At 44.2% G+C, this 26,491-nt stretch overlaps 1 protein-coding gene and 1 long non-coding RNA gene across 2 annotated transcripts in view; both read left to right on the top strand.

Annotated features, from left to right (window-relative positions):
• Positions 1 to 26,491, top strand: part of PARVA (parvin alpha) — a 197,132-nt gene that overhangs the window by 31,908 nt on the left and 138,733 nt on the right. The gene's annotated exons all lie outside the window — the stretch shown is intronic.
• Positions 14,415 to 15,551, top strand: LOC147730996 (uncharacterized). The gene is made up of 2 exons (XR_015308617.1): positions 14,415 to 14,630; positions 15,387 to 15,551. It is a non-coding gene; the product is annotated as an uncharacterized LOC147730996 (long non-coding RNA).

Below are 26,491 nucleotides of genomic sequence, written 5' to 3'. Positions count from 1 at the left end.
TGCTTCCACATCCTACACATGCTGCAAAAGATCTTCAAATAGTTGCCTCAGAACACCAGATGGACCGTCACTCAAGCACTCATCAACAGCAGGCTGGACTGCCACAACACTCACTATGCCAGAACCTCCAAACAACTCCTACACATACTCCAGAACATAGGGAACTCTACCGCAAGACTCATACTCAACCTCTCATGCCACACTCGCATCACACTGCACCTCAGGAAGCTTCACTGGCTCCCCATTCACAAGTGCAGCCATTTTAAACTTCTCACTCATACATACGAAGCCTACATAGCACAGGATCAGAATATCTGAAGAGCCCCTTACACTTACACTTGCACCAACCCACTAGACACCTAGGCTCTGCCTCACTCTCACTTGTGCACTCTCCCAGCATCCACAAAAGCAAAACTGGTGGTCGCTCATTCTCTTACATTGCACCCATGACAAAGAACAACCTCCCTCAACACAGTGGAGTCTCCCCTTCACTTCTTGAGTTCCACAAGACCTGGCTCTTTGTATAAGAACCTTGAGGACTACACACCTATGCACTTATCCAAGCGCCTGCATTAGTGCACTATACAAATCAACATAATACTTTTAGAGAAATCCATGTAAGTTGTACCGATCATCGATTTGATATGAATATAGATTTTGAAGGTGGCACAGTTTCTTATCAACCCATTTTCCTACAGTATAATCTAGGTGTAAATAGGTTCGGTCTCATGAGACAGCAGTATGGATTGAGCAAAATCTGTGCAGGGCATCTGAAACAAAACAGACCATTAGAAGTTGCAATCCCAAACATCCACATTCCTTCCCCCATGGTGGGACTGGCCTTGGGAGTCTGCAGCAGTCCTTCTTGGATCTACCCTGGGACAAATGGCACAATGGTCCTTAGGGTGTGGAGAGGAAGTTGTCCCTAACCAGGAGACCATTAGCAAAGTGCAGTGGACTGAAACCTCCATGCAGCCCTATCACATATTGTATTTAGAGTGAGAGGGTATGGTGAATTGTTCCATATCACCTCAGCTTGGGGAGACTGGTCATCATGTGCGTAGAGCCTTTTAAACCATCAGTGAATGTCTTACAGTTTCGCAGATATCATTTTTTGGATGCTAGTTGTAAATCCAGTTTTCATGGATATTATTAGGAATTACTAAGGTTTTGGGATGCCACGGGTCCAGCAGCTGTTGCAGCGGTGTGAACATTTTAGCTGTAAATGTAGAATTACTGGGGGAATATGAGGCAGAATGACAAATTGACTCAAATTTCCTCATTTTGTAGTGACCCAGCATCTAAACTGTAATGGACCTGATTTTCAAGACAAGAATATGGTCCTAGTGCTACATAGGACCAGAACGGTACCCTATACAGTATCCAAGGAGGGAAACTTCCATGTGGAAAACATTCTGCTCATAAAGGGCAAAAACATACATACCCTAAAAAAGTACACAGCTTAATGAATATCACGCACCAAGAGTGCTTGCACAAATATATAAGAATGTAATGAATGGAAATGAAACCTGGTCACCCACAGTAGGCCTTCCAGGGGTTCAAACTTGAGGGGCCTGGATCTTCTCTTCAGGCATTTTCATTCCTACTTTCACACAGAAATTTTCTAGTCAAATCTGAGGACTGCTATGCTCCCACACATCTCATAATTCCATAGGGACCGGTAACTGCTGATACTGGCCCCAAAGAGGGACAACACTTGGATGTCTAATAGAATGAAGATCTGTGTCTGCCCTCACAATTATTTGAGAGTTGCCACTGGTTACAAACAATATGAATCTCTAAAAGGACATTGATTAAAGCTACAAGAAGTAAGCCAACAGATGAATAAGCTTTTCTATTATGTCTAAATTCACTCATGGAGAGAACTTTGGGCTCAAAGTTTCCATTGCAAAAATAATCGTATACATTTGATTTTCACTAGCCAAGCAGGGAACTCTTACGATGTCTGTTATAGGTTTTTTCCTTGAAGCAACAGTAAGCAAGCGGTCTTTTTTTTTCTTTTCTTGGCATGCTTAATTATTTCAGTTCTTGTTTCCCACAAAGCAATTTAGGAAGGTTTGATTCACCACAATGATGTGCCTGAACTGACGGACAAAGAAATGTTGCACCTTATAATAATCTGTCTGTGAAAGTAGCATATTTTACTATAAAAGTGTCCGTGGCACACTAACCAATGAGTGACACATGAATCAAGTTGGAAGTAGAGTAAAATAGAAATGGCGTCAAGTGGTGTTCACGAAGAAAGGAGCTGACAACGTGAAGATTAGAGGCTCCAGTCCCTGTTATATGTACCTGTGAGTTTGCCAGTACATTTGATTCGACCCTGGGTAATTAGCTTTTCACTGCCCTGTGAATATTGTGGAAGGAATGATGAATTCCTCTTTATTTTGTGGAAGATAAAACCTCGAGACCACTAAATCCTACTAATGTGTCCAGAGCTGCTTACATGTGACCTGTGTAGCAGCCGTGAGCTAGGTTGCTGAGGAAACTGACTTGCGTCATGTTTGCACATTGCACTATAACATGGCCCAGATAGTCTGCATATTGAAAATGTCAATGGAAGGAATGTGTGACGCAAGCCTCTGCGGCGCAGGGGCCCCGCCCCTCCAGGCCCCAGGAGAAATGATTTTCATGACTTTGATGACTGAAATATGTCCACTATGGAACGTTAAAAATTATGCACTTTTATGCGCTTTTCTGTTTCATTAGAATACATATTTTTGTAACTTCAGGCTACTAGTTATGTACGTTGCCTTGGTCCTTCAAATTTACTATTCATAAAAGTGGACGTTAGGCGACATCTATTCAATTTGTTTAGGGTACAGAGCACCAGATGTCTTGTGCATACCCGTTACTCCTAGTACTCTAACCACCACTACCTATAGTTCTTCTCTAGTGATTTCCCTTGCTTTCACTGTATTGCTACTCTCCTATATAGGACAATGACTTTTAAAAAGAATATATAGGCCACATGTATCGAGTTTTTTTGCGTTCGCAAATGGGTCAATGCTCAGAATCCGCCCGTTTGCAAGCACAAAAAATGCTTTTCACGTTTACCAAACCCTATTTTGCAATTCGGGAACCTGTTACCAAATTGCAAAATGGGTGTGTGACTAAGGCCCACATGCATCATTGTGTCATTTTGCATTTCTTAATTTGCGAAAAATAAGGAATTGCAAATTAAGAAGTGCAAAATGCTATGCATCATTTTTTTTCGGTATTTCTTTGTGATTCGGTAAAAATCGCAATTTTTACCGAATCCCAAAGAAATACCGAATTCTTAAGTTAATTTTCGCAATTCCCATTGATTCCTATGGGCCAAAAGGCCCATAGGAGTCAATGCAAATTGCGAGTGGCACTTAGAAAATTTCATGAGTGCAGGGGGGGGGGTCAAAGGACCCCCCCATGCACCCCTGAAATGTATTTTTCGCATCATGTTTCACACACACATGTCCTAAGGACATGTGTGTGTGAAACATGAATGTTGAAAAAAAACCATTTAAAGCATTTTAAACACTTTTTCCAAATTTACCGAGTGGTTCAACCACTCGGTAAATTTGGAACCCTAATTGCGAATTTCCACTTGTCAAAGTAATGATGCATTGCTTTTAAGAAGTCGCACATCTGCGACTTCTTAAAAGCACCCGCAATTTTAGAACTCGCAACAATGTTGCGAATTCTAAAATTGCTTCATGCATCCCAAAAAGCACTTTTGCATTCGCAAACGGCCGATTTTAAGGAATCGCACCGTTTGCGAATGAAAAAGTGCTTGATGCATGTGGGCCAAAGTATTTGGAAAGGGCGTGCTTAGGGCAACCCTTCCAAATATCGCTTTGCTGCTGTATGTATGAAGGGTTTGTAACCTTTAATGCGGTCACCTTCCCCTTTGTGAATGTATGCAAAAACTTTTTTAAGAGCAGGCAGTCGCCGCCAGTGGTCCCACGGACCACTGCGAGCTCTTAAAAAATGAAAAGTGAACTATTCATTTGTTTTCTAAACACAACATGTTTTCCTTGAAGGAAAATGGGCTGCATTAAAAAAATATATAAATTTCTTTATTTAAAAGCTATCACAGACATGGTGGGCTGCGACCCCAGCAGGTCACCATCCCCGGTATTTTAGCGATTCCTAGAGGGTCGCAAATGGCAACCCAACTCATTAATATTAATGAGGTAAGTCGATTTGCGACCCCCTACTAATTTTTATATAAAACACTTGGAGTTTCATACATTTGTAATAGCGATTACCTTATTGTGATTTGCTAATCGCTATTGCAGATGTTGATACATGTGGCCCATAGATCCAATTCGCAAAGCTTTGACAATGGTGAGTCCATCCTGCGACCATACAAGCTGTTAACTATGAAAGCACCTTTTTCTTACATTCCACAAAGCTGCAGTATGCACGCAGAAGTGTTTCACAGGATCACAAGAATTGTCTAGTATAAGTGGGGTGCCGAAGGACTGGCATGATGCATTTTGTGCATAATAGGTTAACACCCAAAAAGCACTAACCTTTATGATTAGGAACTCCCTGCCCCCGGCGATCCGTGCCCTGAGGGATCTGTTCTCCTTCCGCCGTGCGGTGAAAACCTTTTTATTCCCTTAGTTTTAAATTTGTTTGATTTATTGTTTCGTTGTGTTGTGCAGCTGCCTTGTCGGGCGCCAGGACGCTCCTTGGCTGGAGCATCTGTGCGCCTAATAAAAACGCATAACATAACATAACATAACATAACACAACATAACATAACATAACATTTATCCAAAACGTTATACCTGCTTTTCCTGCACTAGGTACACGTGTCTGAGCACTTTAAGATGAATCCCAGAGGACCCGCTGGAAATTGTACAGACAGTGAGTAAAGTGCAGGCGGGGCTAACATTCATAGGTGGAAATATGTGGGGCCTAAAAATGTGAATAGAAGAGAAATCGTGAAATTGCAATTTACCCCTAGAATTCTCCTACTATGTTCTTTTAGTGTTCGGAAAACAGACATAAATCTATATTTTAGTGAATAACTGCCATTTACATATACATACAAACATTACATTATGTAATGTACGTCAGGGTTCTGAAGGCAGTTTCCGTAAACAACACAATGGTTGTAGCTCTAAACCACATTTTAAAGCGCTATTCTTGTCTCTGAACTGGGTATGCGGTATTGGTTCCTTGGTTTCACTGTCATTATCATCCAGATAGTTCATAATGGTACTCTTAAGCCTCGCTGTTTCAGTACAATACTGTGACCTTCATTTTTAAGTGTTTTCCTGTGTATAGGTGTTTTTCCTTTTGTGCTATTTCTCACATTTAGGCAGTGGAATGTCCTCTTTTGTCTTTTTATGTTTTGGCCTAGTAGATATTTAGCACATCTTGTGGGCAAGTGTCAAAGTTGTAGAAAAAGTCTTGCATGTCCTTGCTTCATTAAAGCTTGCTTTCATTGTGGTGCATGCATTCTATAGTTGCACACGAATGTAAGTAGTGTATAATACTTAGTCAATAAACAGCAATCTTAAAAGTCTTGAGGGTCAAACTGTATTCCCTAACTAAATGAGGAGGTTGTAAAGTGGTTTTCAGAGGTACTTCCTTAGTTAGAGTAAAACGTCTCCTGAGAATTTGGCTATGACAGAACAGTCGGGGATAAGACAATTGGTAGGGGGCCTTTCGGGTAAATGGGGCTTGGTTTCTCATCAAGTCTTCTTTGCCTGCATTAGGGAAAAAAATTAGAAGCATGTAGAAAAGAGATTGCCTGTAGTTAGTTTAAGAGCAATCATTTGGGACACCAACATCTCGGAAAAGTCAAAGCTAGTAGCATCATGTCGAAAACGCGGACACCTTTGAGCCTTTCAGAAAAAAACACATGTTTAGGTCCCACATACTACATATTTAGAAGTCTATTGGCAAACAATCCTGTTCTATCCACTATAAACTTAGAATTGGCTTTCTTTGCACATTGCACACGATTGGATAGTTTTTATGCCAATCGTAGTTCTTTGTTCCTCCTAATTCTATGCCTTTTCTCTCTGGTCTTGTAGTTGGCCATCTGAGGAGCATTTCGTTCTCACTGTGCTTTGATTGGATGATTTGTATCTTTCCACTGCCAATGTCAGACCCAGTGGCAGATAGTGACATGTGAAAGTGGTGAGGTGAATCAAGAGCAGTAGTTACTCGGGGCTAACAGGAACAACTTAATAGCCCTGCACACCTGTCAAATTAGTTTTAACAGTTGGAAAAATCATAATGTACTTTGTTTAAATAAATGAAAACAAAAGTATTACCAATGTCCGTTTCACGTGTGCAGGTCTGCAGGGAAGTCCTCGGAGATGAGGGACCACAATCTGGTCAGTGTCTTCAGAGTAGGAAGGCACTCCAGTGCTCCCAGAAACCACAGAGCCTGACTCTGAAGTGAAGGGCAAATGAACGTAACCAATCCTTGAGCTGCTCTCATGCCATTTTCAGCATTAGAGTAGCACCGTGATCGGTCGGATCAGGCTAATGCAGCACTCCTTTTCAGACTAGAAGACTGTACCTGCAATCTGCCCGGCTGTTACACAGCTAGTATTCGGTGGCGGTTGGTAGTGAATGGGGGTAGGTGGTTGGGGTGGGAATATAAAAGCAAAAACCACTTGCCTTTTCCAAAGGCCGCGTCTCTCCTCCATTTCTCTGCTCTGGAAGAAGCTGCATGAAGCACCCAGCACACAGGCACACCTGAGCCAATCACAATGCTTCAATGCAGCTTTGTGATTGGTCTGAGCGTGTTAAATCGGCGCTCACATCACAACAGGGAGCCTGTGCATATTCCCCACCAGGCTGTCCATTACAGCCTGGAGGGAACTATGCAAAGTGCGCATGACTGCTTGCCCGGCCGAAAATGACCGTCCAAGCAGTCATGCGCACTTAGGGCCTAATTGTGATGTTGGGCAGACTAAAGTCTGCCCGACATCATTTCAGTACTGGGACTGACTACCTCCTTTCGGTGGTCCCCACCGAGCAATTAGGATGCAACCGAACACTGTTCGGTTGCACTCTTATTCTTTACAATGGGAGCATGAATTCCGTCTGGAATGCATGCTCTCATTGCAAAATGAAGCGATGCGTTTCATCCTTGCACCTGAATGTGCCTGACATAAGGTGCAGGGATCAACAGGGAGGCACCATAGGTGTCCCCTCGGCCTCCAACTGGAGGACGGGCTCCCATGGGGCCCTGCTGGGGGCCCCCCAAAGTCGACTTCAGACAGCCTTCCTGTGTTGAAAAAGGCTGGCACAGAAAGGTTTTTGGAATCCGACATTGCAATTACTCAGGTGGAAAGAGCCACCCTTGGGATTTCTGAAATCGTTCAGACTGGAAAGGAATCCGACCGGCTGATTACGATTATGATGGTCATAGCCCTTTCCTAATGCATCACAATCAGCCCCTTAGTGTGCACAGTCCTCTCCTCCACCCACCCTGAGCCCCAAGCCCTACTATAACCCAGTCCGCAGCAACCAAAATTAAAACATTAGTAACCTTGTTATTATTGTTTTATTTTTTCCCTACACACTGCTCTATGAAGAGTGGGGCCACGCTCCTCCGCCTTAGCGAAGGAGCTGTCACTGCTAGTATTGGTGCATGCTGAACTGAACATGTCGGGCAGGCCATTGCAAGACAGCAGATCAATTCTGCTGCCAATCAGAAGCAGGAATGGCCCGAGCCGAGACACAGTGCACTTTATTCAAATGGTCAAGATAGCCATTAACCATTTTATTTAATTGTTTTCTACAGCTGCTGTGCTCTCAGCGGGCTGAGTAACACTCCTCGGCCATAAAGGAGGAACCACTGGTCAGACCTGCACTGTTTTGCATGAGAGACTATTTTTTTTCTCTCTCTCTCTCTCAAGGCTTGCTGTACTCCATTTACAGCCTTTGTTATCACAATAAAAAAATTAGCCGCCACATGTTGTCCCAACTACTTTGCACTTTGAGCATCCCTCTCCTTTATATCACCAGGAAGAAAGCTTAAAACAGCATTTACATCATTTAAAGACAGCCATTGGTGTTTGTGCAGCAAGTAAAGTTAGTCCAAGATGGCCTCCACCTTTGCACATGCATGCACAACACTAGTCTTTTAAAGATTTTTCTTAAGTCAAAACAAAAAGGAAACTATCCAAGGTTGCCACCATGTATGCGCTGTGGCCATCTTTAAATGACTTTCATAAAACCATTGTGGGTAGTTTACCACTCTGCAAACAGTTTGAGAATTCCTGCTAAATTTGCAAAATTAGTATTTGTGTGGAAGGGGAAACTGATTTTCCTTGTAGTGAAATTAAAAATATAGTTAATTAGTACAATTGTGCCTACATATACATGTGTAAAATGCACCATAAGTGTAAATTGCTACACATTTGAAAATGCTATCAAATTTAGAAAATAATGCATGTTTTCAGGACTGTTATTGAAATTATTTTTGAATTGGATGAAAGTTTTAATTTTTTTTCGAAATGTAGGATTATTCACATGAAGGCAACTTTTTATCTTTCTATGTTACCTTTGTGACCTCTGAAAAGATTTTCCTGACTTGGAAAAGTAATACGTATTTTGGACCTAAAAACTGTTCTCACTGAAGAAGGACACACCCTTACATCCTATCACATTCCCTAACACCTCCCCCATGCATGTCTTAATTTTGTTTGCTCACATATCCACATCAGTCATCTGATGAGGGTAATTTTCTGCAATCAACAAGGCACATCAGACTGTTATGTATATTTCCTTAGTTTAATGAGGATGAACATGGTTTCTACCTTAAGCATGCTTTAATTCCGTCTGTTGCTTTAAATCAAAAGTAGGCAGAATGTCAAGCTGGTAAAAATTAATAATGCTTGGAGCTAACATAGGAGAGAGAAGTGTGGGAATGGAGCGGAGTGGCATGAGTCAAGAGGAGAGAGAATGAAGTTAGTATAAGAATGAGTGAGAAGGTGAATTGAAGAAAAACATGAGCCGGCGATAGGGTGGGTACCTGGAGAAGAAGAGTAAGAAAAAACGGAGTGAAATGGGTAAGGAGATCAATACAGAAACAATTATGGATAAGTAAAATAAGATTTGTGCTGAAAAATAGTACGGGTAAATAGAGGAGGGTGTTGCTGGTGAGAGGCTGGACTTTAAAAAGATGGTTTGAGAGATGCTCAGATGAGTAAAGAGCAGTGTAGGATGATTGGACATTTGAGGTAAGAATGGATAAGGCAGGAGAAAATGTGTAAGGAAGTGAGGGAGATCTGTAAGTTAACGAGAAGAGCATGTGCAATAAAAGAGAGGAGAAGGTAGAGAAGTGAATAAGAGAGGGAAATTACTGGCAAGGAAAAAATAGACAAGATAACAAGATGAGTATGGAAAGGAGCTGGGTAAAAAAGAGACTCGATTGGGTGTGGATAAGATGTGGAAAAAAAGAGAAGAAAAATGTGTTAAGGGTAGGGAAGGATGGGCAAGAAAAATGATGATGACTAAGAGGGAAGAATAGATAAGGAGATAAGAGAATCTATGAGAAGGTGGATGAATGTTTAAAGAGGCGATGAGATGGACGAGTGGTTAAGGAGCGGATTTGCAAGGGGACAACTTATCAGCTGGGGATTAGATGGTTAAGGAGAGAGAAGTTAAGGAGCAGAAATAGCAGAAGAAAGGATGAGTTAGGAAAAGAGAGGTTGGGTGTGGATGCAGATGGGAAATAAAGTGCAAGGGTCATCCTGATTTTCTTCCACCAAGCATTTTCATGTATCGTTGCTCTGTCACCTTATTAGGCACTTAATGCTGCCCAGCGTATGGTTTATCATGATTTGAACATTTCAATTTTCAGTAGGAAGGAGTTTCTGTGAGCTGAACTTAAGTTTTCTCGTGCCTTGGTTCCTGGTAGGAAGAGCAACGTTGGTATTGCTATCTGACTTAGCAAAGAATGGGAGCGACTGAGCCTAGGCTGCTTATTTAAGGATTGTTTTTGTCATGGATGATTTCCCTCACCAGCTAGGATTGCTTGTTGACTTAATGTTGGTGAGCCAGTAAGTGACATTTCTTACCCTTGTGTTGGCATGGAAATCCGTGCAAGTTTTTTATTTGTGGGGCCATATGTGCCCTCCAATTTCTATTCTTCTTGTTTTAAAATAAAACCTATCTGGCACAAACATTTTTATATGAGGAAGCTGTTTTTGGAAATGTTGCTGCAGATTATTGTGGGGGCATAAAGCATGAGTAACAATTTGGCCTGGGAGGAGTTTGTAGAGATCTGCTGCGTAGAACTCCGCGTAGTGCCTTACAAACTCTGCCACGCTTCTCTGAGTTCTAAAAGCAGGGGAGTACATTATGTCATGCAGATTTTTAGTACCGGTGTTTGTCCAGCATTGTAAAATCACCGGGAATGGCAGGACACTCAGTGCAAGAGGGCTCAGCCACTTGCTGCTGCACAAGTAGAAGTTCTACTCGAGCGCCAGCTTTCTCAATGTGAACGGAAAGTTTCACAATGCGAGCGGTAGCCAGGGCCGTACTAACTGTAGCTGGCACTGGAAGTTTCCCCAAGTATATTGGTCCCCTGTAACAAAAGCGACAATGGTGAGACAGGAGTGATGCTTCGAACTAGCACTCCCCCCCCAGGAGCTGGCAGAGCTGTTTGACAGGGCCGATTTGGGGTCCCAGCCCAGCAGTGGTGGTAACAACCATCTTGTGGACCCAAAAGTGAACACACTGGTGCAGGGTCACCCTCTCATCCACGGGTTCCAAAGACTAACAATAAGAGATCTGCACTGGAGCTGAAATAAAATAACAAGTTTATTAATCACTCATGAGTAGGACCACGCCCACACAACACTCTCAAGTGTTGCAGGAGGAAGTAGTACCCTGAACTCACAGACCATCATCTTTATATTCTCTTTTTCGGCAATGTAAGCATGTGGACAGAAATGGAAAGAACAAGTTTACAAATAGCTATCACCAAACAAGGGCAGATGAATAATCACTTGGTCAGCAAATAGGGAGGGGGTGCAGGAATGCTTATGGCAGCAGTAAACAGTCAACAGATAACATCTAAGACCAGGTGCACTGGCAGCCACAAACCCCCAGCACGTACATTGCTCAGCCATGTCAGGCGGTCAACTAAAATAGATGGCACAAGCCGAGTGAAAAGGCAAACAGCAGAGTAGGAAAGAATTACGAAGGAAACAAAATGGGCACCACAGTAAAAATGGCTGTAGCATATGCCAAGTAAAATATTACACGTTTCCACAATCCGCGACCGCCCGCGTTGGGGAATCTCTCTGGGAGGTGGTCTAACGTTACATTTTCCTTGGTCGCCAACTTAACTGAGTGAGTGAGTGAGGAAAAAACTTTGCTCCGTGTTTCAGAACTCTATGTGCTCCACAGAATGCAGAATACTCCACAAACAGAGCGGAGTTCACTGCCCAGGCCTAGTAACAATAACGTTTAAGGCCATCAAAGCATTCAAGTTATAATTAGTCCTAGACTTAAGCCCAATGAGATTCCCTTTTGATGTCCCATTCCAATCACAGTTTGTTGTTTAATAAACCTCTAGGCCAGTGCTGAACATCAAAGTAAATAAAAGAAGGGATTTGGGAAGGAAGCATAGCACTGACTGGAGAGCAAAGAAATCTTTTGGAGCATGAGTAACTACATAAGAAATTAGAGTTCCGCTTATAACTGGATATTTAGTGATAGTGGGCCAGTGATTAATTTGAGAAGGAAGTTTCAGGTGGCACAAGCATTTCATTCTCAACAATGGGGTTAGTGATAGTTCACCACGTGGTGGCACTGTCTGTCTAATTTTGAGATGAACACAACAACAGTATTTAATAATACTATATAAATTAAAAAGTATATATACCTGCCCCTCACACCACCCCTTTAGCTTTAAGTGACCTGGAGTAGCAGAAATAGTCACACTTGTGGGAGTGTGATGCTTTGTGGTCATTTTAGTACTGGTATTGGCAGTAGTGGTAGGAGCAATGGGTGCCGTAAGCTGCAGCAGTCCCCTGAAAAGGGCCCTGGCACTCACTCATTTACAAAGTAAGCACTGCACTGCTACAAAGTAAGTGGCCCATCTATATTATGGAAGACTGCACTTCTACCCCCTCCACTAAAGAGAGTATTCAATAGGGTAATAGGACTACTCCATTTAATGAGGCATATTCTTGCCCACTAGAAAACATAGGTACATTTCTCCACCCCTCCTCCTCTTCGATGCAGGCATCTTGCATGAGTTGAGCAGTACCCTCTTCCACTTATTGAAATAAGGATGACTTAAGAATTGATTGTACATTTGAACCAACAACCCATAATGAGTATCGCAGACTTGAGTGTTTGAACCAGTATCAATTGTCCAAGTTAAAAATTATGAAAGCCATGCTCGGAGATGCACAATTTTTTTTCTCTTCCCCTGTAACTTTCAGTGAAAAACGGGATTTTGAAAGACAGTCATTATGTTGTATGTAAACATGCCTAGAGATAGTGGTATAATAGCCTGCCATCCTCTGCCCCTCACCCCGCTGCCCCCTACGATTTTGGAGGGGGGTGATAGGGTTCCAATCTTCGAGCCCTGATGGGGACTACCTTAGCTTGTGTCTGAGCCTGGGTGTGTGAGACGAAGAAGATGGATGAGTGGAAGTGGCCCCATATAATATCCCAGGCCATCTGGTAGGACATTACACAAGGCCAGTGTTTGATGGAGAGCCCTGCACTTTAGAATTGCTCTAGGGTTTGAAGACATTTCAGGAAGTAGTTAATATTTATGTGGGCTTGAGGTTGGCTAACCCTCTTAATGGTACTCTGCAACCAGGTGAGTGGTATCTTCCTTGTGTCATTTTAACAGGAAGGTCAAAGTGGATAGAGAGGAAAGTAGAGCAAGCAGAAAGCCCAGGAGGGTGGGGAACTGGAGGAGAGAAAGACAGGAATAGGAACACTGTGAAATCAAAACAGAAGATGGCGAATGGGAGAAAGAGGGTGAGCTGTGGTTTTGTGTGCCTCTGGACAGGTGGTATGAGAGACATTGCAGTAAGATAGATTTGCTGTCAGAAGGCCACTGGACGTGGAGGTTCAGCTACAAGCTCAACCCATGCTTGAGCAGAGTTGAGGCACATTGGTGGACCGGCTTGTAATGGTACTAGCCCAGGAGCAGCCCGCATATGTAGGGGCAGTGGGGCGGTGTGGGAAGGGAGTTAACTATAAAAATTAAAACAATAAAAACATTCACCTTGCACTCTGCAATATAGCGAGCGCAAGGTGAATGGTTTTCTTTACTTTTTTTATTGAATTTTCCCTCCTCGTCATCGTTTGACTCTTCCCCCCCACACAAACCCCACTGGCCCATCGCTCTTACCTGTATGGGCCGTTACTGTCCTAGCCTGACTTGGCCATCAAAAGGATCATAGATCAGAATTACTTTAGCAAATTTCTGTGCAAGGGCCAGGTTCCTGGAACAGCAGGAGGCATATGCTGAGACACATTGCTTCGATGAACAGGTTATAAGGAACAATGTTGAACTGCTTGTAAGTAGGCACAAGTGGAATTTGCCTTACACTGGCATAATCTCCCGTAAATCTGATAATTTTCAGTAATTTCACATTACGATTATTAGGAGAAATTCATGAAAATATGCTCTTACACACGAGGGTGCATTTCACTCCCAAATATAGTAACAAATGCTGGTTTAGAATTTCATGTACTTATATGTATTTCACTTCATGGTTTTGCAAATTTGCACAAAAATGATTACACAATTTCACACACCGCTTTATTGTAGGGGTTTCGGTTCTGGAACAGTATGTGTATGTTGAAAAATGGTCCTCCACTGAAGGATCACCCCAAACCTTTTGACTTCCTCGTCCTTTTTTAGGTTTTGCCTGGCGAAAGCTGCGCTCTGCGCAGCTTTTTCGCGCAGGCGAAAACCTAATGAGAACTGTAGTGTGGGTTTGGGTCGGCCCTCGTCATTCATTGGCTGGCTCCATAAATGGAGCCTAGCCATTGGACGAGGGGCCTGTCCGTCAATGCCGGAGTAGACTCGGGGGCGTTTCCGAGATTCTTTGGCTTTTGCCGACGTCACGCGACGCCGGGAACGCCCCCGATTCTGGTCCGGCATTGCCGCCACCTGCCTTCCTGCTCTGCGTGTTTGTTCCCGCCCCTGCCCCCCCGCCCCCCCTCCCGCTCTCCGTGCACCTGCCTTCCTGCTCTGCGTGTTTGTTCCCGCCCCTGCCCCCCCCTCCCACCCCCCTCCCGCTCTCCGTGTGTTCGTTCCCACCCTCCCCTCCCGCTCTCCGTGTGTTTGTTCCCACCCTCCCCTCCCCTCCCGCTCTCCGTGTGTTTTATTCATGCGTGTTCGCAGAAGGGGCATGGGAGGTGAATCTGTCCGTCAACGCGGACCCGTTTTCGTTTTTTTCAGGAATTGTCCCCATCGCCGCCCGGCCCGCGACCAGGAAGTCAGGCAGGCCGGGGGCGGTACTGCGGGACACTCGTCATTCCCCAGGCCGCGCTCTGATTGGCTGCCGGCCCGGGACCTAAGTGGAGGAAGAAGCAGCCTGCAACCTACGCCGGAGACCGAGGAGAGTCCCGAGGAGAGGGAGCTCTCCAGCCGCCGACGAGACCCGGTGAGTGCCTGAGAAGGAAGGGGGAGGCGTCGGGGCACACTGCCGGTGCCCCGTTGGCGCATCTCCGTTCTAACGTTTTTGTTGTTTGGTGGGGGGAAGGTGGGGCTAGGCCTAGGTGGGGCGCGTTGGTGTGCAGCGGGCCGGCTGTAAAAGACCGTTACGCTTCCTGAGCTACCGAAATTCCACTAAGCAGTTAGGCTTGTTGCAGGACAGAAAGTTAATAGCAAAACACAAAAGCAAAGAGATGAAAACCGGCTTAGAGAATCTGCTCGAGTATTTGTTTAAATGGGTCGATATCAGCTTCCCTTTCCAACAGATGCATATGGGGCAGATAATGGGCAGGATTTCACTGAAGGCGTGGATATGTGCAAGTCTAAAACAAAGGGGAAGGAATACAGGCGTCCTTGCCACAGTATCTACAAATCGAGTTTATTGCCATAATTCTGTATACATTTATGAATTCTTGAAACACACATGTTACATTAGTTGGTACTTCTCTGCGCTAGTTGAGTATGTACAGTACACTCGGAGTAATTGTTACAAGATGCCAAATGTTAACAATTAAAACTAAACTTAATACCAGAATTGAGAATGTGTGTTCAGAAACACTTAACTGACTTAATTTCACAATACACTACAGAACACAAAATTGTCGTTTAAAATAATACATAACAATTTCTCGCTCTGTTTACCTTGGTGGATGAAACAAAATGGCTCTTATAACAGGACCAATACGTATCTTCCTCTCTTCTGCAGAGTCCTCAGGGAGTATGCATCAGACACAAAGGATCCAACTGACCCGTATACCATTCAGCAACATAAAAAGCCCAAGTGCATCCATCTCCTGATGGAAGGTTCTGGCAAAGTGTTAAAGCAGCGCATGTAACACGTTAAAGACTATTAAATGTACTTTCCACTGAATCCCTGGCACCTAACATTTCCTTTGTGTATTTGCTGCTGTATGTGTATTCTGTTGCAGTGTCTCTATGTGCCTGTCCTTTTATTTGTATGACTGTCGGAATGTGTCTCTATGTGCCAGTTTGTGGATTGTGCCTGCTTGATTTTATATTTCTGTGTCCGTTTGTTGGCGTTTCTCTGTGCCTGTCTTTCCTTGACTTTGTGCCTTTCCCCAGTGTGTGTCTGCCTCTTTGTGTTTTTGTGTGCCTCTCCGATCGCGTGTCTCTGTGCCGTTTTCTGTCGGTACCTGACATGAAGTATTTCCCTGAGCCCAAGGTTGTGCTTGGCGATGTGCGGGTTGGCCTGTTGTCCGTTTACCAGGATACTTATTTTACCTATCTTATAATGTGCGCAAGAATTTATGTATATATTGTGTGCGGCAATTTTGGGTCTATCATGTGAACGAGTTGTGGTGTACTCGGGTCTACTGATCTTGTTTGTCGCTTCTTGTCTGGCTACATGTGTCATTTAATTTCTTCATATATTCTTGCGAGCATGTTGGCCTGCATTGTTCCTTATGCTGTGTGCACAAACCATGCTTCCAGGTGTTTGTGAGGTTGTCTTTCTGTCTGAGTGTAACTGACTCTGTTGTGGACTGTGGTATGCATGCGAGTCTGTCTCTGTATTAGTTGAAGCTTGTTGTTTTAGATTTTGATTCCTGAATGAGGCACAAGTACACGGATCTCAGCGGGCTGAGTTCTGAGATTTCCCAGTTGATAACTAGTGATTGTGGAACGGTGAAACCAGCTATTACCAGCGAGTTTGGGTGAACTGTTTGGTAAGTAGCGCTCAGGACTTGAGGGATACCCGGGGAAAATGAAATAATGATTACCCCTTTAGGGAACCTGGGTTTGCCATCCTGGCTTTGACGAATGTGCGGTTCTGATTCGAGGCACATGTTTGTTTTTATCTGTCCCTCTTACAGAATTTGTCCCCATGTGACTCTCCTTCATGAGTTTGACAACTCGCCGTTGCCTTTGAGTCATGCCCTAAACCCAGGAAGCTGATACAGTGAGTGCAGTTAGTGCTTACTCTGTGAGAAGAGGTGCGGGTGTGGCAGTTATTTTGATGAGGAGGAAAGATAATGGGCCAGAAGGTGTGTGTGTGGGGGGGGCTCTGTGTGGGTGTGTGTGGGGGGCTTTGTGTGGCTGTGTGTGGGGGGGGCTCTGTGTGGGTGTGTGTGGGGGGGGGTTTGTGTGTGTTGGGGGGGCTCTCTGTGGGTGTTGTTGTGTGTCATTTGCGAGAGATAAAGCTAGTGGCATTGTAAATGACAATGCCATTTATTTATGTTAAAAAAAAACATAAATACAAATAATGTCAAGAGCAATGCCAATCGCTCTAACTTTAACAAAGGCAAAACCATTGCATTGTAAATGCTTGTTTTCCCATCTAATTTTTGTTGGCTTTAGGACTCTGAGCACTTTACCACTGCTAACCAATGCTACTGTGCAGATTCTGTCTCCTCTAAACATGGTAACATTGGTTTATACCCAATTGGGAAATGTAAGTTACTTATAGGTCCCTTGCAAAGTGGCACTACATGTGCCCATGACCTGGAAATTAAATGCTATAGGTGGGCCTGCATCACTTATTGTGCCACCTACTGCAGTAGTCTCTTAACCATGTCTCAGGCCTACCACTGCAGACCCTGTGTGTGCAGTTTTAAACTGCCATGTAGACCTGGCACGTGAAATCTTTTGCAAGGTCTAAACCTTCCTTTTTAATAAATGTCACCCCTAATGTAGGCTCTGGGCAGTTCAAGGGCAGGGTGCAGTTTAAAAGAAAAGTAGGACATGTATTTTTAAGTTTTACATGTCCTAGTGGTGAAATACACTTACATTTGTTTTTCACTACTGCAAGGCCTATCTCTCCCATAGGGTAGCATTGGGATTACCTTATTACATTTTATAAGTGTAATTTGCAATTGGGAAGAGAGAAGACCTACATGTCTGGTGTCTCTGGAATCGCAATTTAAAATCACAACTTATGGTTAAGTTGGATTTTAAATTGCAATTCAGAAAATACCACTTTTAGAAAGTTGGCCTTTTTTTGTTATTTTAGCCATTTAGTTTGACCTGCCTGAATCTGTTCAGTCTGGGTTGTGTGACAGCTGAGCTTTGTGTATTCTCTCTAAACAACCGCAGAAAGGCTGCTTAGGTGTGACTGATGGATCCTCTTGGGAGGATGGGAGGAAGGAGCTGGCACAACCTCACACTTACATATGAATAGGCTGTGCCCTCTCCACACACAAAGAGCTGCATACCCTCCTGTAGTGAGTTTGGAGACAGGGCAGGAAGGACCTCTGTGCACTCCAAAGCTTTTTTTGAAGTCTCCCCCTCTTCAAAGGCACATTTAGGACTCGTACTGGACATCTGACACCATGATTGTAGAACACCTCTGGACGTGTGACCACTCTGCCAGGAACTACTGCTGTGCTGATGAAAGGACTGCCGCTCTGCTCGACATCTGCTTTGCTGGCCTCTTGCCTTGCTGAGGTGCCCAGCTGCCTGCTGTTCTCCTGCCTTGGTGAGAAGTGGACATGCATCACTTTAACCAAAAATGACTCCAAGGGCTTGCTGGCTTGCCTTATGTTCAAAATTATTTCATGATATCAAAGACTTCAACTACTTACATCTGTACTCCACATGCTGTGTGCCTGCGCTGTCAAGTGGTGCCACCCCAGTCCTGGATCCTTTGAAGTGAGGCCTAAGGTGCTTCTCCATCCAGAACCCATGCATTCTCATTGAAACCGGCACAGCTTTGCCTTTACATGAGTGAGAACCAGCACATCCTCATCGGTGAGTGAAGCGGAACCAGCGCATCACCTTCGGAATCAATGTATCGCTTACTGCGGGGATAGCAGCTGTACATTGATTTTGGAACCAGCGCTTTCCACTCAAAACTGACATGTCACCGCAGTTTCTGGGAGAAAATCAGTACATCTTAGCCACTGTGTGGCTCGACACCAACGCATTCCTTCTGGCTGCACCTCACACCTTCGTTGACACATCGTGGATAAAGGTACTTTGGTTCAGTGGGTCCCTGTATCCGGCACACACTCTATCGTAGTTGGCCTGAAATTTTGACTTTTTCTTTGTCTAGTGCAACCACATTACTGATTAAGCTCTTTTTGCTTCTTTGCGCTATTTCACCTTTATTCTTAAAAATTCACATCTCGACCTCTACTTGTTGGATTTTTGCTGTTTGGGTCTTTTTTAATTTATAAAATTAAGCTCTGTTTCTCTAACCTGGTGGGGAGTCTTTATGTGGTGTTTTCACGGTTTTACTGTTTGAAGTGTTGCACACATACGGATGTGTAGCTACCAAAGGGTGAGCACAGGATGACTTAGGGTGTGTTGTGAGTTACCCTGACTAGGATTGTGGTTCCTGCTTGGACCGGGTACATACCTCTGCCAACCAGAAGCCCAGTTTATAACAGAGTAGTAGTGCTGAAAGTCCGGGTTCTCGTGCATTGGCAGATTTGCCTATATAGGCATGAGCAGGGCCGGACTGGGAACGAAAACCGGCCATGCAAAGTGCTCGGCCGGCCAACTTTCCCCCTCCCCCCCCCCGCTCCCCGGGAAGGGGGGTTGTTGGGGGTGCGATGCAGCTCTTTGCCAGGGCCGGTTTTCGGCCGATTTTGTGACCGGGCCGATTTTGCAGCTATGCTGCAAAAACGGCCCTGTGACAAAAACGGCCCCCAGGGGCCCACAACCGGCCTCCACCCTTGCGGCGCACCGGGGGATTGCCCGGTGCCCGCTACGGTCAGTCCGGCCCTGGGCATGAGTACTTGAAAAGCAGAGTTATGGCAAAGCAGGTTAGGCTTGAGTGGAATGGAAGGGCAGGATAATGGTGCTGCAACTAAGAATCGAAATGCACTGGTAGACGTGCCCACAAGGTTTATCGTGATTCATGGCAGGATTGAGGCGCATAGGCAGAGTTGCTAGTAACTGTCATGGATCTGCAGAGGACTGTTGCTGCAGGTCAGGACTGAGGCACATTGGTAGAGCTTCTTGTGATGGCCACACTATTGCATCATTAGGTGATCAGCTTTGGTGCCAGTTGGGATGACCTTTTCCAATTGTGGACTTATTATTTAACAATCTTATTCTAGCATCTGTAGCCGTGTTCCACTTGTAACTAACACACTTAAAACAATCATGTGTTTACCTACATAACCAGAATTTGTCTCTGCTGGGATGCCATCTATTAATACTGATAAGGCAGCAGGTTGGGCTTGAGGCACATTGACAGCTACTGGTAATGGACAGATTATTAATAATTTACATGTGAACCCCTTGGTTTTGTGTGATCAGGAGCAGGTGTGTGAGCGCACGGTGCATGTGTTTAAGAAGGCAGTTGCACCTCACACTGTCGTCAGAAATACATGGTATTCGCATGTGTGTCTTCAGCATGGATCAGGACCTTAAGCAGGGGAGTGTCCACCTGAGTGACAATTGATGTAACTTGTTTTAATAATATTATAGCAGCAAAGGCCATATGATATAATGTCCAGGGACATTATCATTATATCAATTAATACTTACGAAACCTACTAAAGCCTACCTAATTTTTGTCACAGAATGCTGCCAAGTTTACTGTCCGAGAGACTAATCACCAAAAAAATGCAGCAATCACAGCAATGTTTGTGAGATTGGAAGCAGTGCAGAATCAAATGGTTCCCTGTATGTGGCAGTTCAAGTGTGCAGATGATCTTTTTGATCTAACAATACCTAAAGCAATTCCTCGAGGTGATGTGGCAATAAAATAATCATAATATGAAAGGGTGGACGGTCACAGTGACCATGTAGAAATTGAACCGATCTAGTTAAAAGAAAATTGCTTCTGGTGGGCAAGGAGTAAAAAAGTGACCCACCCTCCAACACTCATCTTACTTTGCCCATAGCTAGTACAACTGTGCCTAGCTTGAGGACTTGCGTTTTGTTCTATATCTCATGTAAATAGACAGTTGCATCTCCTACTGGCTGTGTTTTGTGAACAAGTCTCGTAGCACTGCTTCCTATACTGTACATCGTTTGTGAGATGCAGTGCTTAATTTGAGCCGGTAGTTTCCGGTGCTCAGCACTGGCACTTAATCCTCAACACCAGCGCTTTTGGCATGGGTAGATTAAGTGATTTATCCAGAATCACAGGATGTTGAGCTGACGCCAAGACTTGAACGTGTTTTCCCAGCTCTGAAGCCAACAGCTCTGGCCGGTATGCCACATCTTCTACCTCACTTTCATGGTTCTGTTTTAGGCGGCGCTAACAGGAGAAATTGGCTCGAGTAAACTGCACCCAATGAGAGCCCTGCACTTATTTTATTTTATAAATTAACCACTGGTGATATCGCATTTGCTGCCAGGGTCTAACTGTCCTATAGGTCAATCAGGCAGCGCCGAAATGGCGGGTCTGACAGGTTAGTTTATGGGCCATATTTTGGGTTGTTTTATGGGCCTGTTTTAGGGTAAGCATCATTTTTAGGCCAGGGCTACCGTCGCACTGTGAAGCAGTGGGCGGAGCCGAAGATTGTATGACTTCAACAGTGGGGCTTTAACCCGCCTCTCTCTTCCGTTGGCTAGCTCCATAAATGGAGGCTAGCCATTGGAAGAGAATGATGTCAATCATTCTTGGAGCAGATTCATGGGCGTTTCTGTCTTATTTTAAGCCCTGCCCCCTTTGTTTCGTCATTCAGAGGTGGGCCATTGTGGGCGTTTACTGGTTTTTTTTTTTTTACACAGATGTTTTTCGTCATTGCTAACCTCGTCCCGGTCCCGCGTGGTTGTATCCTGCCCCCCTCCCGCTGTCCGTCCCCCTCCCACTGTCCGTGTTTTATATAGCGCAAATACGACCCGAAGGTATCAGAGCGCTTTACATGAGCACCCTGTTGCATTACATCCACGTTTTCAATGAAGGGGCGTCTGATATATTTTACCATTGGCTTGCACGGCGCTTGTAAACAGCATCGACAATTTTGGTAAGAACCAAACTTCTCCATCTAAAAAGGAAGATGGCAAGTGTTTTCTTTTTTGTGGCTGTTTTATATAGCGCAAATACGACCCGAAGGTATCCGAGCGCTTTACGTGAGCACCCTGTTGCATTACATCCACGTTTTCAATGAAGGGGCGTCTGATATATTTGCCCATTGGCATGCACGGCGCTTGTAAACAGCATCGACAATTTGGGTAAGAACAAAACTTCTCCATCTAAAAAGGAATATGGCGGATGTGCTGGGACGTCCTCTTCTCTTTAAGCGCTGCCAAGCGGAGTCTGGGGTCTGCGCTGCGGAGCTGACCGCGGTGGCGGACCTCGATAGTACCCACTCACCGGGGCATTGCGGCTCTCCAGGACCCCCAGCCTCCGCCACAGGTGAGAGGGGGTGTCACAGTAATGCTGCTGGTGATCACAGACAGACCTTCTCTGGGGAGCTGGGGTGAGGCTTGTGGATTGATTCGAACAACAAGTGGTTTAACACAACTTTCAAAGATAAGGGGACATCGGTGGGCATTCAAGGTCTGCTCACAGCACACGTGTGTTCATTTACTGAGCTGGCTCTCTCGGTAAAAGCACTAGTTTTAATATGAATTCTATCTGAAGCTTTAGTAAGATTCCTCACCTACATGTTACTAATTTCACCAGTCGTGCAGTGGATGAAAGGCTGAGTGAATTTGAATAGGAGACTCCGACCCAATACCGCGCCTACAAAACGCTCTGCAGACATTGCTTTAAACCAGCGAGCGACTTCCCCTTTCATTCCCACTCGAAGGACACGCGAGTTCCCATGACTTAAGGCTGTATTAAACAATTGTTATTTGAAGAAATACATGAATTTACGGGACGTAATCTTTCCCATGAGTTCTCTATGAAAAATCACTATGGGGTGGAGGCGCTCATCTATCTATTGAAGAATTAGACATTTGAACTTAAAAATTGACTTCCGGAGCCTTTGAATCTACTTTTTTGTTTTAATACAATTGATTTTTAACCTAACAATGTCGTCTTTCTTAATCTCTAATATTTTATAGCACATAGAGAGAACACTGCCATCTCTGGGTGCTCAGTAAATTAATGCAGTTATTAAATATGTTTATTTTATCGACCTCCGAGGGATACAAAGCTGAGTTAATGCACCGCAAAGTAAAACTTAATTGACAAATTGTATTTTAAAATGACACCATTTCAATGTGGAATTATAAACTGTGGCCAAAGGACCTCTGGTGCTGGTGCCGATGAAGAAGGCCCCGCCACCCCTCAGCCCCACCCCAACCCCACGCTCTGCAGTGTGACCAGTGGCACCCATTTACAACAAGGTGACCAGTTTGCCAATAATTTCAGCTTCTATCTCTTTTGATGCTACTTTCCATTTCCAACTCAAAACTGTGTTTAGTATCTCATGATGATACTGATATTCAATCACAAACAAGCACACTGATATCTGGATGCAGTAATAGTAACAACTGATCACATAACTTGGGCAGGCGTGTGTGTGGCTCTGTCTGTCTGTCTGTGTGCGTGTGTGTGTGTGTGGCTCTGTCTGTGCGTGGCTCTGTCTGTCTGTGTGCGCGTTGGTGGCTCTGTCTCTCTGTGTGCATGTGGGTGGCTCTGTCTGTGTGCGCGTGGGTGGCTCTGTCTGTTTGTGTGCGTGTGGGTGGCTCTGTCTGTCTGTGTGTGCGTGGGTGGCTCTGTCTGTCTGTGTGCGCGTGGGTGGCTCTGTCTGTGTGCGCGTGGGTGGCTCTGTCTGCGTAGGTGGCTCTGTGTGGGTGGCTCTGTGTGTGCGGGTGGCTTTGTGTGGGTGCAAATGCAATAGGTCTCGCATTTGCGAGCTATTAAGCTATTGGCATTGTAAATGACAATGTCATTTATTTATGTTTTCAAAACAAAAACATAAATAAAAATAATGTCATGAGCAATGCCAATGGCTCTAACTTTAACAATGCCGAGACCATTGCATTGTAAATGCTTGTTTCCTGTTGATTTCCCTGCTATTAAAACAAACCTTGCCTGCAGCAAGCTCAAATCCAGACAGCCTTCCGACCCTGATTGCTGCTGCTTTTGCTGCGCAGCCTTAATATGAGGAAGGCTGGTACAGTGACTGCTCATGCTGCGAGGAAGGCTTGCACAGCAGCGGCTCTGTGTGGGGGAGGCTTGCACAGCAGCGGCTCTGTGTGGGGGAGGCTTGCACAGCAGCGGCTCTGTGTGGGGGAGGCTTGCACAGCTGCTTTGAGCTCTGTGCCTGACTTGCATCAAGGATGTTCTCACTGATGCTGCCCTTGTTGTGCTTAGTCTGTGTGAGGGGATACTTGCACTGCAGCCAAGTGATGCTTATTTTATTTGAAAATACTCCTGTGCAGCTGCTGCCCATGCTGTGGCTTACATGGATTGAGGGGGACATCTTCATTAGTGAACCACACTAGAAGAATGAATTAATGGGCACAGTATTTCTCCTGTCGCATAAAGATGTATTTTGAGAATCTAATGCCTCTGTGAGGCTCGCAATGTTCTGAAAGGCTTATAGAGGAGAAACACACCTGCTGGGCGCAGCAGCTGATCCAGAAGAACAGAAATAGTCTGGGATTTTTCTTTTTGAGATGGCCATAAATGCTATGAACTTCTAGGCACTCTCGTTGGAATAAAAATACAGTAAAACTGTAAAATCACTGTTTCAATCTATTTTTCAGAAATCTCTTTTCCAAACCAGACTAGAAAAGATAGAGCTTATTTGCTTCTCTGTTGACCACATACTGATGTCTTAAAGTTCACCATTGAATGCCTCTAATGTAGTTAGATATAGTAATCAAGGGACCGTGAGATGTGCAGGCACTTGCCTATGACCAGCAACATGTCTCTTGTGAAATCTGTTACTTCGTTCCCAGGCTATCTCTCATTGTAGTCAGACCATGTTTGTTTAACAGTGACACTTCCATTTTCTCATCTTGTAGAAATAATTAAATGCAGGTCCCAGCAACTGCGCATGGAAAAGACGCGAAGACAGTTTTTAATCACAATAATAAAACAAATTATGATGAAAACGCAGCCCCCCCCCCCCTAAGGCTTTGGCTGTGTTGACGGAGGTTATGCCCCCCTACCTCAGTTATGCTGAATCTGGCCTTTTCTGCTCAGCTGGTAGACTGTCACCTCTGAAGCAGCACCCACCTTTATGGTGAAAAAGAATAGGAATAGAGTCACATTCAGTTATCCAATACACTCCCATTTTGTAAATTGGTACATTCCTGTCTTAATCGAAGAGCATATTGATACAACATGGTTAGCTGTGTTCTCTTTCATACTAATTGTGTCACTGAAAGCTCGGCATATTTTGTGACAGTGGATCTCAGAAGTGAAATACGTCTTCAGAGAAGGTGGCAAAGGCCAGAGCACCCCCCCCCCCCACCATTCCTTGCAGGGGGCCACTTAGCTTTTGTTAGGCCACTGCCAAGATCTATTGCTTAAAATATGCTGAAAGTGTGCTTAGGATCCACATCTTTCAACCATTGGCTTTCTTAGACTAGCCTCTTTCAGCTCTTGGCTTGGGACCTTGTGAACTGTGAACTTAGATCTTAGATCAGCTCAGTGTATTATTGTTCACCAAATGCCACTGGCTACTTCAAAGTGTCCTTCCACCTCCACCGTCACTGCACGAGGGACTAATATACAACTGTAGCTCTTTCCTTGAATTCTCAAAAAACAGGAATGTATTGAAGGCAAAGGAGCCTTCAACACAGCCCTTCTTTAGTTTCCTGGCTAGCACATTGATTCCAGACCGATTGTCTTTGTGGAGGATAGTTTCATTTGTGTTTTAGCACTCCAATCTAATGTTTGGCTTTCCTCTCACTCTTCCCCATCAGCTCTCTTCCTGCTTCATTCCATCACCCTATTGCACTCATTCATTGCTCCCCCAATCCTCACCTGTCTTCCCCTGCTTCTTTGTTTTTTTTCTTTGGTATTTGTGTAGGGATGGCAGCTGCACATTTCTGCAAGGCCACTCACTATGGGCTCATCAGTATATCCCGCTCCCCTACTGCTTTTTTGAAAGAAAAACAACCGTTTTTGCAGGTGCCATGCAGATGGGCACTGCTTCCATTTATGTATTTGTCTGCATCTCCCCACAGCCTTTAGGTGTTAACTTACCATTTCAAAAAGATTATTCACTATCTTGGAACCATAAATTAATGATAAAGTATACCAGAACAAATTGTTAAATGTAAGAAGAGAAACATGTATGAGTATGCATGCACAACCATCTTGGAATAAATTACTTCCAAGGTGATCCCCTATGCATGCACATACATGCAGACACAATGGTGGAAATCTTGAACTTTTTTTTCAAGCTATAAAAAAGCATTTTAATATGGTAACCATGCTCATGCATGTGTAAGCATGTACCATAGCCATCTTGAAATACATTTCATAAAGCACATGAAAATGCATTTAAAAATGGCCACTATGCATTTGAATGCTCAACTATGAGTTCAGAATAAAGCATTAGCTGAGCAAGTAGCTCTGCATATGCATTTGAAAGAGCTTTTGGCTTTACAAATCGTTGTCTGTACTTGTGCTAAAAAAGAATTTGAATAGTGCTTTTAAAACATACAGCAGTTCCCTGCAGACTGTATCTAAAGTCAACACACCACACAAAACTGCTAATGTATATTACTTTATTCACTCGGGCAATCCTACTAGCAGCTGCCATCTCAGAAAAATATTGTTTGTTTTAATACATATTATTCTGGATAGTTGAATATTTCTGAGTCTGTCCCCTTTAAAAGGACATTTGGCCTGGGTCCACTACTGCCTCAAGGATCATAAAATTCTTGTTAATATAAGCATGGTTGCTATAGAAGATGATCGAAGAAGTGTAGACCAATGAAAGGTAAAAAACCCTGGAGTTCTGTGCAAGAGCACAT

This window comes from Lissotriton vulgaris, chromosome 2_1 (assembly GCF_964263255.1).
Source record: "Lissotriton vulgaris chromosome 2_1, aLisVul1.2, whole genome shotgun sequence".
NCBI classification, from domain to species: Eukaryota; Metazoa; Chordata; class Amphibia; order Caudata; family Salamandridae; genus Lissotriton; species Lissotriton vulgaris.
The sequence above is the reverse complement of the archived record's forward strand: the minus strand, read 5'-3'. Positions and strand labels throughout refer to the sequence as shown.